General features: G+C 52.6%; 1 long non-coding RNA gene across 1 annotated transcript; it reads left to right on the top strand.

The window, feature by feature from the left end:
* The first annotated feature begins 1,103 nt into the window (after nt 1-1,103).
* LOC137467001 (uncharacterized) lies at nt 1,104-2,584 on the top strand. Its single transcript, XR_010995365.1, has 3 exons — nt 1,104-1,216; nt 1,896-2,034; nt 2,514-2,584. It is a non-coding gene; the product is annotated as an uncharacterized lncRNA (long non-coding RNA).
* Nucleotides 2,585-10,811: the final 8,227 nt, after the last annotated feature.

Raw genomic sequence — 10,811 nt, 5'->3', positions numbered from 1 at the left:
TAATGGGGTTTGATGGGATTTTTTGGGGGATCTGATGGGATTTTAATGGGATTTAAGGGATTGGGATTAGGGACCAATTCCCGTCAGAGCCCTTGAGTCCAGACATATGGGATTTTATGGGTGGAATTTTTATGGGAGGTTCTAACTGGAATTTTTGGGAGGGTTTATTTGGGATTGTCAGGAGGATTTTGGAGGATTTTTGCAGGAATTTTTTTGAGTGATCTTTGTGGGATTTTTGGGGTGGATTTTGTGAGATTTTTTTGGGGTTTGGAGGGATTTTGAGGGAAGTTTTTGTAGGGATTTTTTGGTTGGATTTTCTCAGACTTTGGGTGGGATTTGAAGGGATTTGGGAGCATTTTTGGGGGATTTGAGAGGGGTTTGGTGGGATTTTGGTGCAGATTTTTTGAGTGGATTTTTGGTGGAGTTTGGGGGGTGTTTGGGGAAATTTTTGTGGGATATTTTGGGTGATTTGGAGGGATGTTATGTGTGGATTTTGTGTGCTTTGGAGATTTTTGGGGGGATTTTTCTGCAAATTTTTCTGTGTGGATTCTGTGTTATTTTCATGGGGATATAGTGGGACTTTTTGTGCAGATTTTCCTGTGGGATTTAGGGGGGATTTTGGGTGTGATTTTTGTTGGGATTTTGAAGGATTTTTGTGGGCTTTGGGGCGATTCTTGTGGGGATTTTTGGTGGGAGGATTCTCTGGTGGATTTTGGGGTACTTTTGTGGAATTTTGGTGGGGCTTTACCTGGAATTTTGGGTGGATTTTGTGGGATTTTTGAGGATTCTTTGTGAAATTTTTTGCGGGCATTTGAGGGGATTTTTGTGGAATTTTGTTGTGAATTTTTTAGTGGGATTTTTGATGGGATTTTTGGTGAGGATTTTGAGGAGATTTTTATTGGATTTAGGTGGGGTTTCTGTGGGGTTTGGGAAAGACTTTTGTGGGATTTTGGGGTGATTTTTGTGGGTTTTTTGGGATTTTGGGCGATTTTTGTGGGTTTTTTTTAGAATTTTGGTGGGATTTTGGACAGATTTTTTTGGTGTGTATCCAGAGTGACTTTGGGCAGATTTTGGACGTGATTGGGGCAGCTTTGGGGCTGATTTTGGGGTTTTTCTCCCGTTTCCCCCAGCAGTGGGAAGCCCCAAAGCACATCCTGTTCCTGCCCGAGCTCCCTGAGCAGCCCCAGGAGCTGATGCTCTCCGTGCTCCTCAGCCAGTGAGGTCTGGGGCAGTCCCAGAATTCCTGGCATTCCGGGGATTCCGGCCGGGCTTTGGGGCACTGGGGGATTTTGGGGCTCGAGGGGGTGAGAGGATGAGGGGGGCTTGGGGCTGGATTTTTTGGGAAAATATCGGGATTTTGGGGGGAAATATCTGGTTTTTGGAAGGGAATTTCTGGATTTTGGGGGGAAAATACCAGATTTGAGGGGGGGGAGGAAATACTGGACTTCTTATGGGGGAATTTCTAAGGTTTTGGGGGGCAGTTACTAGTTTTTGGGGAGGTATTTCTAGATTTTTTTGAGGGGGAATTTCTGGATTTTTTGGGAATGTTTCTGGATGGGGAACGGGGTTTGGTTTGGATTTTTTTGGGGGGGAATATTTCTCGATTTTCTGGAGGATTTTCTGGAGGATTTTCCTAGTTTGTTGGGAATGTTCCAGGATTTTTTGGAGCATCATTTCTGGATTTCTTTGGGGAAAATTTCTGAATATCTGGGGGAATATTTCAGGATTTTTTTTTTTTTTTTTGAGAGCATTTCTGGATTTGTGGGGAACATTCCCGGGTGTCTGGGGCAACATTCCCGGGTGTCTGGGGGAAGGTTCCCAGCTGTCTGGGGGAAGGTTCCCGTGTGTTTTCGGGCTCTCCTTACCCCGTTCCCATGCCAGGTTCCCGGGTTCAGGAGCTGCGCTGGTGCCCGGGCGCCGCGACATCGCCTTGATGCAGTTGGACACCAAGGTGCAGGCGGGCGCCGCCCGCGAGGCCCTGCAGGGCTTCAGCATCACCCAGAGCAACGCCATGGAGATCTCCTTCGCCAAAAAGTTACCCAAAATGCCCAAACCCCTCCAAAATAACCCCAGACTAAAAAAAAAAAACGGGCCTGAAATACCCAAAAATCCCGAAAAACCACATCAAACCCACCCCTAAATAGCCAAAAACCGCCCCAAACACCCCAAATCCCACCAAACCACCCCAAAACCCCTCAAAACTGCCCCTGAATAGCCTAAAGGTGCTCCAAATCCTTCGAGCTGCCCCAAAATCCCGTAGAAACACCCTAAAGATCCTCCAGACCAGCCCAAAATCCCATGGAAATACCCTGAAATCCCTCAAAACCACCCCAAAATCCTGTAGAAACACACAAAATGCCATAGGAGTGCTCCCAAATTCCATAGAAACACCTGAAAATCCCTTTTCCCACCCCAAATTCTTCCCTGTCCACCCCACATCCCCTTTTCCCACCCAGGACCTTTCCCCATCCTGAATCCCCCAATTCCCAACCCAATCCCCCTTTTTTCCCCAGCGTTGGACCCAGGGTCTCTCTGCAGACATTGCACCTGGAGCTGCCCCAAACAAACACCAAATAAACCCAAATAACTCTAAACAAACCCCAAACAACCCAAACAAACCCCAAATCACTCCAAATAAACCCCAAATAACCCCAAACAAACCCCAAATAAACACCAACAAACCCCAAATAAACCCCAAATAACCCCAAACAAACCTCAAATAACCCAAACGGACCCCAAATAAACCCAAACAAACCCCAAATAAACCCCAAATAACCCCAAACAAACCTCACATAACCCAAACAAACTCCAAATAAAGCCCAAATAACCCCAAGCAGACCCCAAATAAACCCAAACCCCACTGTGCCCCCCAGGGCTGGAGTGGGTTTTGGGGGGGGTGGGGGATTGGGGACTGGGGGGGTCATGACCCCAAACTCTGGGGATTGGGGGTGTTTGATCCTAAAATTTGGGGTTTGCGGGGGTTTGACACCAGGGTTTGGGATTTGGGGTTTTTGACCCCAGGATTTGTGGATCAGGGGGTTTGACCCCCAAACTTTGGGATCAGGGTGGTTGGGCACCCCAGATGTTTCAAACCCCAGGATTTGGGGTCAGGGGGATTTAACCCCATCGTTTGGGAATTGGGGAGTGTTTGACACCCCAGGATCAGAGATTTGGAGGGTTTGATCCTAAAATTTGGGGTTCGGGGCTGGGGGGGGTAGTGGGGCTTGACATCCCAGAGTTTGGGTTTGAGGGTGTTTGACCCCCCAGTGTTTGAACACCCAGGATTTGGGGTCGGGGGGAGTTGACCCCAGGATCTGGGGTGTTTGACCCGCCGGGTTTGGGGTCGGGGTTGAGAGCAGAGCCATTCCCTGGAAACAGCGGCGGGACCGGGACTGGGAACAGGATCGGGATCGGGAATGGGAGTGGGATTGGGGTCGGGAATGAGATCGGGAACGGGAACAGAAATGGGAATGGGATTGGGCTCGGGAACAGGATCAGGAACAGGATTGGGCTCGGGAACAGGATCAGGAACGGGATTGGGCTCAGGAAGGGGAGAGACCCTGACCCAATAATGGACCCCTCCGTCAGGGAGCGACCCTGCCCCAATCCCGGCATGGACCAATCCCCTCAATCCCAGACCCCTCCCCAGTTCCCAAACCCTCCCCAATGCCAGCCCCTGTCCCACTCCCAGACCCCTCCCCAGTCGCTGAACGGACCCTCCCTCAATCCCAGCCCCGATCCGGATGGGAGCCATCCCCGGAGCCTCCCCCATTCCCGGACCGGACCCTTCAATCCCTTTTTGGGGCGGCTCCTGCCGCTTCCAGCCCATTTTTGGGGGATCCAAACGGCTCCGGGGACCCTCCCCATTTTGGGGGTGTTGGGGTGGCCCCAGGGCCGCCCCGAGGGCCGAGGGGGGATGGAAACCCCCAAAGCCGGGGGGCTCCTGGGGGTCCCCAGTTCCTCCTGTCCCCACCCCAAAACAGATCCTGGCCAATCAGAGCGCGCGGCGCGTCTGACAACTCAGTTGCCGGGCCGGCGATTTTCAGCCAATCAGCACCCGGGATACCTCTGACTCGTCAGTTGCCAGGCAGATCACAGCGCTTCTCAATGCGCTAGCCAATCAGAGACTGCGCGGGGCCATTTCCAGCCAATCAGAGCGCTTGTTCCCGATGACTCCTCAGTCGCCAGGCGGACCCGCAGCGCCCAGGGCTCCCCGGGAGCGGAATTTGGGGAGGGGGGAGGTGACCCTGGGGATGGGGATGGGGCGTGCGGGGGCAGCTGGGGCCGGACTGGTGGCACTGGTGGTGCTGGGAGCCCCCCCGGCCGCGGGGGTCGCGGTGAGAAGGGGTTGGGGGCCCCAAATTAAACCAAAGAGGGATCGGGACCCCCCCACGGAGCAGGAGGGGCCTGGAACCCCCAAAACCAAACACGGGGGAGGGGAGCGGGGATTGGGGGAGCGATGTGGAGGGCGTGGGAAAGAGGGGGATGGGACACCCAAAAAGGATCAAGACAACTTGAGGTGGCCACCTTTATATGTGGATGGTAGCCAATGGTAGCCAATGCTTTTTCCCAGTCCGTGTGATCCCAGTCTGTGCAATCCCAGTCCATGTGGTCCCAGTCCATATAATCTCAACCCAGTTTATCCCAGTGTGTACTGTCCTGATCCCTATGGTCCCATTCCATATGGTCCCAGTCCATAGGATCTCAGTCCAGGTGATCCCAGCCCATGTTTGATCCCAGTCTGTGTGGTTCTGTACACACTGCCAGGGTCTGAAATTCCAGTCACCAGCCAGGAAAAGATATTCCTGCCCTTGAATGTCCTTCCTGTCCTCTCAACGAGTTATAAAACTAAAAATCAATAAATTTTAATTGAAATAAAATAGAATAAAAATGAAATTAAAAAATTTCAACTCTTACTTACAGTACTCCAATAATGATTTAACCCAAAACCACCTTTTGCTGGGAATGGGGACACCGAGGACCCATGGAGTCCCCTTTCCCGACGATAGTGACACAATTAAGCTCCCCCAAACTCCTCCTGGATCTCCCCTAAGCCCCCAGTGGGGATTCCTGGGAGTTCCCCTGTGTTCCCCCTTTCCCAGGACTTTGGGGGTCCCCCCGACCTGTCCGTGCACCCCCAGATTTCTTCCACAGCCCCCTGTGATGGTGGGGGTGGGGGCCGAGTGCTGGTGCCCCCCTGCCTGCAGCAGAACCAGTGGTGAGGGGAGTTTGGGGGGTCCCTGAGCATTTGGGGTCCCCTGGGGTTTGGGGTGACCCCCGGGCCCCCCAGGATCTCCCTGAACACGCTGACGCTGCCCGTGCACTGTGAGAAGGTTCATACCTGGCACGGGGTCCCAGCTCTGTCACCGGCGTCGCCCAGGAACCCCCAAACCCTCCCGGGAACCCCCAAACCCCCCAGGACACCCCGACCTCCCCGTGACCCCAAAACCATCCCTGGGCCCTTCAAAACTCCCCAAGACTGCACAACCCCACACAGACCCCCCCAAACCATCCCAGGACAACAAAATTCCCACAAGACCTCCCAGAACCCCCCAGGCTGCTCTGAGAAGGTTCATACCTGGCAGGGGGTCCCCATCTCTGTCACTGGCAGATACCCCAAACCAGCCTTGGGTTCCCCCTGGGATCGCCCAATCCCCCCCTTCGGGAATCCTTAAAACCCCCCTCTGGGAACCCCCCAAAAATCCACCGGGACCCCAAAAACCCTGGAGATAGGCACCACCCCCCCCAGGAATTCATCATGAAAGTTTCTACCCAGCACGGGGTCCCCGCCGCCTCATTGGCATCACCCGGGTACCCCCAGATCCTCTCGGGACTCCCAAACCCTCCTGGGACCCCCAAACCCTCCCAGGTACCCCTAAATCCTCCCGGGACTCCCAAACCTCCCCCAGCTCCGCTGCCGGAATCAACGGGAGTGGTGTTGGCCTCTTAAGGGGAGTTAGAGTGGGACCCGACCAGGGTGGGGGCCCTTAAACCCCAAAAATCCACCCTGGGGGGCAAAACATCCCCTACAGCGGCTTGCAGTGAGTCCCCCATAAAAATGTCACTTAAAGCCGTCATGATCACCCCTGAAAAGGGGCTTGTGGGGCTGCGGCCCCACAAACACCTGAAAATGGGGAGGAAAAAACACCCTTGGAGTGGTGAGGTCCCCCCAAAAATCCCTAAAAAGAGAAAAACTCCTCTTCAGAGGGGCCTGAAGACCCTTCAGGGCCCTCGAGGAGGGACAAGATCCCCTCCTCTGCTGGGGCCTCTCCGAGCCGGGAGCTCTCCCGTTGGCCGCCCTCGGGGGAGCCCCGAACAACGGCGGCTCCTGGGCTGAGCCCCCCTCAGCCGGGGCTGCGGAGGGAACTGGGGGGGCTGGGACGGGGCCTGGGGGTCCTGGGGTGTCCTGGGGGAGCCTCAGTGGGTCCCACCTCCCCCTGTGCCCCCTCTCCCACCCCCTTCCCATTGTTCCCCCCAAACCTCCGCTCCCCCAGCTGGGTTTGGGGTGCTGCTACCAACACCCTGACCCACAGGGTGTCAGGTCGTATTCTGACTCTGTCAGCAGTTTGGTTTTTTTGTTTGTTTGTATTATTGCAGTTATCTTTTTAATTTTCCTAGTAAAGAACTGTTATTCCTATTCCCATATCTTTGCCTGAGAGCCTTTTAATTTCAAAATTATAATACTTTGGCAGGAGGGGGTTTATATTTTCCATTTCCAGGAAGGCTCCTGCTTTCCTTAGCAGACACCTGTCTTTTCACACCAAGACAGATTTTGGTGCCCAACCTGCAGCACGAGGGCATCGAGAGGAAAAGGGAACAACAGTTCTGAGTAACCTGATTTTTGTGTGCTGCTCTAGAAACCCCGTTAAGCGACACCATGTGGTCCAGCTTACCCTGTTTTGGGTAGCAGCACATGGTTGTGGCTGTGCCAGCGCCCCCACCGACCTCCAGCCCTGGGAACCTGGAGCAAGCGGAATCCACAACTTTGCAAATGCTACCTGTGCCTGAAGCAAATGGAAAGAGAACTCGGGTGTGAAAAATAAAGCTTGTTTATTTTCAGAAAAACAGCAATGGAAACACAGAACACATTTACATTGTAAGAATATTTGTAACAACAACAATCTATAGAACGTATATACCTAAGAACATATAGAGCAAAAGACAATGAAACGTATTTACAGAAGAAAAAAAGAAGCCCTAAAACCTATAGCCTAAAGACAACAACAAACTCTACAACGTATGTACAAAAGGGTGGCATCTCTGTCCGGGATCTCCATCGGTCCTTGAGGAAAAGCAAGTGCCACCGTCACTCCAATCAGGCAGAGAGGGCTCTTCCATGTGCCCCCAGGCTGGCCCAGCAAGCGCAGCACAGGCTGGGGATGGCCACCAGAATCCAATGCACCGGGTACCACATCCCTGAGCAGGGACCACCCAGCCCAGTCCCAGCCTGGCAGCAGGGGACCCGCTCTGCCTGTGGGGACCACATGCCTGTCCTGCTGCTGGTATTGGTCTTCATCCCAAGATCATGGCCTCTTCCTCATCTTTCTCATCAATGTCCATGTCCTCAAGGTACTCTTCCATTTCCACGTCCATCTCCTCTTCCACATCTACCTCCATCTCTTCCTCTCCAGTCTCTTCTCCATCCACTTCCATCTCCTCCTCTGCATCCATCTGCATGTCAACCTCCATCTCTTCCTCTCCACTCTCTTCTCCATCCACTTCCATCTCCTCCTCTGCATCCATCTCCATATCCACCTCCACCTCTTCTTCTCCACTCTCTTCTCCATCCACTTCCATCTCCTCCTCTGCATCCATCTCCATATCCACCTCCATCTCTTCCTCTCCACTCTCTTCTCCATCCACTTCCATGTCCTCCTCTCTGTCAGCCTGCATGTCCACCTCCATCTCTTCCTCTCTGTCTGTGACAGCCTGCAGAGGTAGCAACACCTCAGAGTGGGGTCCCTGTCCCACACCATCCCCACAGAACTCCAGCCCAGCCGGGCAGCTGGGGGGTGTCCACCTCCACGGAATGGGACTGTACCTTTCTCAGGACAAACGTGAGCATCCTGCAGGGACGGATGACAAAATCCAGGCAACAGAGAGCTTTCAGGACTGATGGGAGCATCAGGGCGCAGGTGACGAGAAGAGTGACAGGGAGCATGGTGAAGGGTGAGCTGGCACGAGGGCTGGCACAGGCTGGTCTGACACAAGGGCCAGTGGTTGTGTTGTGCTCTTTGCTGGACACTGGAGGTTCCATCTGGAACATCCCATCTGTGACATCACAGTGGATCTGAAGAGCTTCTTGTTCCAAGCTGAGCAATCTTCCCCAGACCATGCTGCTCACAGCCCTGTTGCCAAGGATGGGGCATCCACAGCCTGGGCCAGTGCCTCAGCAGCCTCAGTGTAAAAGAGCAGCTTCCTCAGATCCAACTTCAATCAGCCTCCTGCAGTTGAAAGCCATCCCCCCTTGTCCTGTTGCCACGGGCCCGGCTGAACACTGTCCCCGTCTTTCCTGTGGGACCCTTCCAGTCCTGCAGAGCTGCAGGGAGGCCTCCCCAGTGTCTCCTGTTTCCAGGCTGAGCATCCCCAGCCCCACTTGGACAGCAGTCAGGTAGATCAGGGGGAGTCAAGGCTGAAGTCAAACAGCATCAGGAACTGAGAGGTGGAAGCTTTAGGCCCAGGTTTGCCTCTGTAATAACAGTGGAGGGGAAGATGGTGGGACACTGCCTCTGTTCTAACTGGTGAATATTTTCATTTTTTATCTTCTCCTTTTCTGTCATGCTGATGCAGGTGTTGCTGTTTGCAAGGAAGCTTGGCACAATATCCATTGTCTTCTCCATCTGTGAAACACCGAGCAGAGTCTGGGCAGGCTGATGATGCAGAGCAAAACCTGCAAATACACCGGTGATCCTGAGCCTGGAGGGTGCAGCTAAAGCCAGCCAAAAATAATTTCTGGAAAGTCAAGCCTGGTTTACATTTCCTTGAGTTTGGCTATTCCTGAACTGGGGGAGGGGGCATTCGGGGGAGGGGGCCCCACAGGGGTTCCCCCCCCCCCCGTTTTTGGTGCCCCCTCCCCAAAAAGCTCTGAGGGCCCCCTGAAGCGGCTCCTGTTCCACCGGCCGGTGCCCCCTGATCCAGGAAAGCCCCCGGTGAGTCAGGGGGGCTCTGGGGGATTCTGGGGGGATTTTGGAGGCATTTTTGGGCTTTGGGGGATTTTGATGTCACAGTCCACTCTCTGATGTCACAAAACCCTCCCTGTGATGTCATACTGCCACTCTGTAATGTCACAGCTCACACTTTGACCTCACAGCCTGCTCTATGATGTCATACAGCCCTGCCATGATGTCACAGCCCGCTCTGTGATGTCACACAGTCCCCTCTCTCATGCCATAGCTGCTTGATGACCTCACACAACAAACTCTGTGATGTCATAGCCCAATCTGTGACAGCAGCACCTCTGTGGCTGTGTCATGGAGGCACAGCGCAGCTGTGATGTCAGAGAGGGGCTGTGTGACAGCACAGCGTGGGTTGTCTTTTCTGGCTTGGGGGCATGCAACAGTTGGAATTTTGTCTCTTCCTTAAGCAGGGCTGGAGGAGCAATTTAAGAGCTGAGAGAGAAGTTTGGGTGAACTCAGTGTGTGTAAAAGGATTTATAAAGCTGGGACTGTGACTCTGGGCACTGTGTGTGGATGATACTGAGTGTACAGTAGGTTGTTACTGCTGCCTTTATTCTTCCCAGATATCACAGATTTGACTGGCTTTGGAGAACTGACCTTCCCAAAAAAAAAAAAAAAAACCAAAAAAATTAAAAGTCTTGTAGGCACCCAATTTGAGACAGATCAGGGTCAGCCCTGTACTTGGCCTTGTAGGAATTGTGCTTGTCTGGGTGAAGTGAGAAAAGTTCTTTCAACCTAGATGAGTGAATAGCTACAGAATCCCAGGTTCAGCAAAGAAGCCTGGTTATTTAAATCGTTGTGTCCCTGTTAGTTTCCTCTCAAAGTGCCAAAGAGCTGGTAAAGTGCAATTAGTTTCCTTTCTCTGATAAAAGCAGATTAACACTGGCTCAAATTGCACCCATTTTCTCTTGGTAAATGAACCATAAGACACACTGTCAAAAGAGAGCCTTCCATAGTGGCTGTGGTTAATATTTCAGAGCTTAAACTCAAGCATGAGAGAATCAGCAATAGATGCTGTACATTAGCTTGATTTCTATTCACTTGCAGCTCAAGAGTGCTCTTCTCTTCCCTCATGCTGATTTCAGAGTTCTGTAGAGCAAGGGATTTGCATCTGATTTCGTACTCAGGGATGTATGTATTTTTTATTGGGGAAGCTGTACTGTAGGCAGAAGTGAGGCAGGATAGTTCATGTGCTTGTGGTTCTAAGCTGAGGCTCAGGAAATCTCAGTTCCCTCCTCTCCTGCAGAGTTCCTGTGCTTAGCAGAGAATCCCTGTGCCTCAAGTCAACTCAGTTCCTTGATTCGTAGCGTGAGCGTGAAAATCCTTTCCTTGCTCCTCGTGGAATCCATCAGTTCTTGGGTTCTGCAGAGGTTGTGGTGCACTAAAATACCCTCTTAAGATCCCAAGTTAGATGGGGAAGATCTCCTGGGGCTCACAGGTTGAGCTATGCAAATACAAGTTCCTGTGTTACGAGGGGTACCACATGTACCAAGGCACACACCCCGTCTGGGTCTGCTGGTCTTCCTTTTTCCCCCTCAGTATGTTTGTGCTCAGCACATTCATGGGGGGCAGTGAAGATCTGCTCTCTGTGAATCTCCAGACTGCTCCTTCTGAGACGCCAGGCAGAGGGTGACT

This window comes from Anomalospiza imberbis, unplaced genomic scaffold (genome assembly GCF_031753505.1).
Source record: "Anomalospiza imberbis isolate Cuckoo-Finch-1a 21T00152 unplaced genomic scaffold, ASM3175350v1 scaffold_50, whole genome shotgun sequence".
Classification (NCBI taxonomy): domain Eukaryota; kingdom Metazoa; phylum Chordata; class Aves; order Passeriformes; family Viduidae; genus Anomalospiza; species Anomalospiza imberbis.
The sequence above is the reverse complement of the archived record's forward strand: the minus strand, read 5'-3'. Positions and strand labels throughout refer to the sequence as shown.